Source organism: Arachis hypogaea, chromosome 12 (assembly GCF_003086295.3).
Source record: "Arachis hypogaea cultivar Tifrunner chromosome 12, arahy.Tifrunner.gnm2.J5K5, whole genome shotgun sequence".
NCBI lineage: Eukaryota > Viridiplantae > Streptophyta > Magnoliopsida > Fabales > Fabaceae > Arachis > Arachis hypogaea.
Window position 1 is genome coordinate 36,127,044 of NC_092047.1, and position 3,963 is coordinate 36,131,006.

At 39.5% G+C, this 3,963-nt stretch overlaps 1 non-coding gene across 1 annotated transcript; it reads left to right on the forward strand.

Annotated features, from left to right (window-relative positions):
• Positions 1-3,601: 3,601 nt before the first annotated feature.
• On the forward strand, positions 3,602-3,709 carry LOC112731565 (small nucleolar RNA R71). The gene has a single exon (XR_003167338.1). It is a non-coding gene; the product is annotated as a small nucleolar RNA R71 (small nucleolar RNA).
• Positions 3,710-3,963: the final 254 nt, after the last annotated feature.

The window sequence follows — 3,963 nt, forward strand, 5'->3', positions numbered from 1 at the left end:
TAGATAAATAAAAATTGGGTTGCCTCCCAACAAGCGCTTCTTTAATGTCAATAGCTTGACAGTGGGCTCTCATGGAGCCTCACAGATGTTCAGAGCATTGTTGAGACTCCCCAACACCAAACATAGATTTTGGATATGGGAGTTCAATGATCTGTATTTTCGGAAAATGAATTCCAAACACACAAATCTAACCGGCAAGTGCACCGGGTCGCATCAAGTAATAAAACTCACGGGAGTGAGGTCGATCCCACAGGGATTGAAGGATTGAGCAATTTTAGTTTAGTGGTTGATTTAGTCAAGCGAATCAAGTATTGGTTGGGTGATTTGTGCTTGTAGAAACTAAATTGCTTGAAATGTAAAGGGAGAAGGGTAGATTGCAGAAAATTAAAGAGCAAAGAAAGTAAATAAGCTGAATCTTAAAGAACAAGTAATGTAAATTACAGAAACTTAGATTGCAAGAAATGTAAATTGTAGAATCTTAAAGTGCAAGAAATGTAAATGGCTTGAATTATAAAGGGAATTGGGAAGTGGATTTGCAGAAATTAAACAAGGAAAAGTAAATTGCATTAATCAGATAAGTAGAAAGTGACTTGAATTGAACCGGATCTCAAACGGAAATGTAAATGAACTTGAAAAGCTTTAAACAAAGAATTTAAAATGCAAACTCCAGATCTCAGGACCCAAGAGACTAGATAACCGAGTCTAGATCTCAATGCCTACCTAGATCCAAGTGTAGAATTCAATTGCAAGAAATTAAAGATCAAAACAGAAGAAAGCTTGAATGTAAATCTCAATTCTCCAATGATGCAGTAAAAGAAACAGAAAGAGATCTCAAGGTGAGATTGAGACAGAATTTCCCCAATTCTCAACACCTAAGACTCAAGACAAGTGTAATTGAAATTGAAAACAAGAAAACTAAGAGGAAGAGAATTCAATTCTCCTCTTCGAAACTCAAAAGCTCAAAACAATTCAAAACCAAAAGCTTTCCAAAACTACTCAGCCAAACTCCCAGGAAAGCTCCCCAAAGGAAAAAAACTCTCCTGAAAACTTAAATCCTAAGCTATTTATACACTTTCTTCAAATGGTCTTCAAGCCTTGAATTGGGCCTTTGTTCTTGATGGAATTGGGTTGATAAAGGCCTTGGTTGATTGCTCTTGGAGTTGGAGAAAGATCCATTGTGAACCGGGTTGAAATCATAAAAGTTTGAGTAAAAGTTTGAGTAAAAGTTTGAGGCAAACTTTTACTCAAACTTTTTATACCAGATGGCTTAAGCTTGCTGCTACCAACGTTTGAGCCAAAGTTTGAGGTCAAACTTTTGCTCAAACGTTGGCCCCCTTGTAAATGTGTGTGGCGCCAACGTTTGCCAAAAAGCTTGAGGCAAACGTTGGCGCAAGCTTTTCCCCTCCAGGGTGTTGGTTTTGTGATGCCAACGTTTGCCAAAAAGTTTGAGGCAAACGTTGGCTCAAGCTTTTCTCCCAAAAGTTTGAGCTAAAGTTTGAGGCAAACTTTTGCTCAAGCTTTTTTTTCCTCTGGAGTGTTTTCAATTCTTCCAAAAGTTTGAGCTAAAGTTTGAGGTGAACTTTGGCTCAAGCTTTTTTTCCTCTGGTATGTTTTCAACTCTTTTAAAAGTTTGAGCTAAAGTTTGAGGCAAACTTTGGCTCAAACTTTTTGTTCTCTCTTGCTCCTAGCCATTCCTTCTTTCTTCAACCTTCTTCAAAACTCTTTTCACCTATCATCAATCAATCAAAACAATCAAAGCTATGCCCCAAATCATAAGATTGTGTTTCTTTCATAATATATGACAATTATAGCATAAAATCTCATGAAAGTGCATGAATTCATCCATGGTTGATTGAATCAAAGGAAACATGGAAATCTACCCAATTGGCTTGCTTATGGCTTAAGAAAGTGCATAAAATCAATTGAAAACAAAAGAAAAAGGCTAGTGAAACTAGGCTAAGATGACTTGTCATCATTCAACACCAAACTTAGAGTTTGGTTGTGGCCTCCCAACACCAAACTTAGAGTTTGAATGTGGGGGCTCTGGTTGACTCTGTTTTGAGAGAAGCTTGCTGTGCCTCTTTTCTATGATTACAGAAGGATGACCTTGAGTTTTTAACACAAGGGAGTCCTCGTTCAATTGAAGGACTAGTTCGCCTCTATCAACATCAATCACAGCTCTTGCTGTGGCTAGGAAAGGTCTTCCAAGGATGATGGATTCATCCTCATCCTTTCTAGTATCTAGGACTATGAAATCAGCAGGGATGTAAAGGCCTTCAACCTTTACTAACACGTCCTCTACTTGTCCATAAGCCTATTTTCTGGAATTTTCTGCCATCTCTAATGAGATTCTGGCAGCTTGCACCCCAAAGATTCCCAGTTTCTCTATTACAGAGAGGGCCATGAGGTTTATTCCTGACCCAAGGTAACATAGAGCCTTCTCAAAGGTCATGGTGCCTATGGTACAAGGTATTAAGAACTTTCTAGGATTCTGTTTCTTCTGAGGCAATGTTAGTTGATCCAGATCACTCAGCTCATTAGTGAACAAGGGAGGTTCATCTTCCCAAGTCTCAATACCAAATAAATTGGCATTCAGCTTCATGATTGCACCAAGGAACTTGGCAACTTGCTCTTCAGTAACATCCTCATTCTCTTCAGAAGAAGAATACTCATCAGAGCTCATGAAGGGCGTAAGGAGGTTTAATGGAATCTCTATGGTCTCTAGATGAGTCTCAGATTCCTTTGGTTCCTCAGAGGGAAAGTCCTTATTGATCACTGGACGTCCCAGGAGGTCTTCCTCCTTGGGATTCACGTCCTCCCCTTCCTCTCTAGGTTCGGCCGTGTTGACTATGTCAATGGCCTTGCACTCTCCTTTTGGATTTTCTTCTGTATTGCTTGGGAGAGTACTAGGAGGGATTTCAGTGATCCTTTTACTCAGCTGGCCCACTTGTGCTTCCAAATTTCTAATGGAAGACCTTGTTTCATTCATGAAACTTACAGTGGCCTTGGACAGATCAGAGACTAAGTTTGCTAAATTAGAGGTATTTTGTTCAGAGTTCTCTGTTTATTGCTGAGAAGATGATGGAAAAGGTTTACTATTGTTAAACCTATTTCTTCCACCATTATTAAAGCCTTGTTGAGGCTTTTGATCCTTCCATGAGAGATTTGGGTGATTTCTCCATGAGGGATTATAGGTGTTTCCATAAGGTTCACCCATATAATTTACCTCTGCTATTGCAGGGTTCTCAGGGTCATAAGCTTCTTCTTTAGAAGATGCCTCTTGAGTACTGTTGGATGCAGCTTGCATTCCATTCAGACTCTGAGAAATCATATTGACTTGCTGAGTCAATATTTTATTCTGAGCTAATATAGCATTCAGAGTATCAATTTCAAGAACTCCCTTCTTCATAGGCGTCCCATTATTCACAGGATTCCTTTCAGAAGTGTACATGAACTGGTTATTAGCAACCATGTCAATGAATTCTTGAGCTTCTGCAGGCGTTTTCTTTAGGTGAATGGATCCACCTGCAGAAGTGTCCAATGACATTTTAGCTAATTCAGACATACCATCATAGAATATATCCAGGATGGTCCATTCTGAAAGCATGTCAGAAGGATACTTTTTGGTCAGTTGCTTGTATCTCTCCCAAGCTTCATAGAGGGATTCACCTTCTTTCTGTCTGAAGGTTTGAACATCCACTCTAAGCTTGCTCAGCTTTTGAGGAGGAAAGAACTTGGCTAAGAAAGCCGTGACCAGCTTATCCCAAGAGTTCAGGCTATCTTTGGGTTGAGAGTCCAACCACACTCTAGCTCTGTCTCTTACAGCAAAAGGGAAAAGCATGAGCCTGTAGACTTCAGGATCTACTCCATTAGTCTTAACAGTATCACAGATCTGCAAAAATTCACTTAAGAACTGAAAAGGATCTTCAGATGGAAGTCCATGAAACTTGCAGTTCTGCTGCA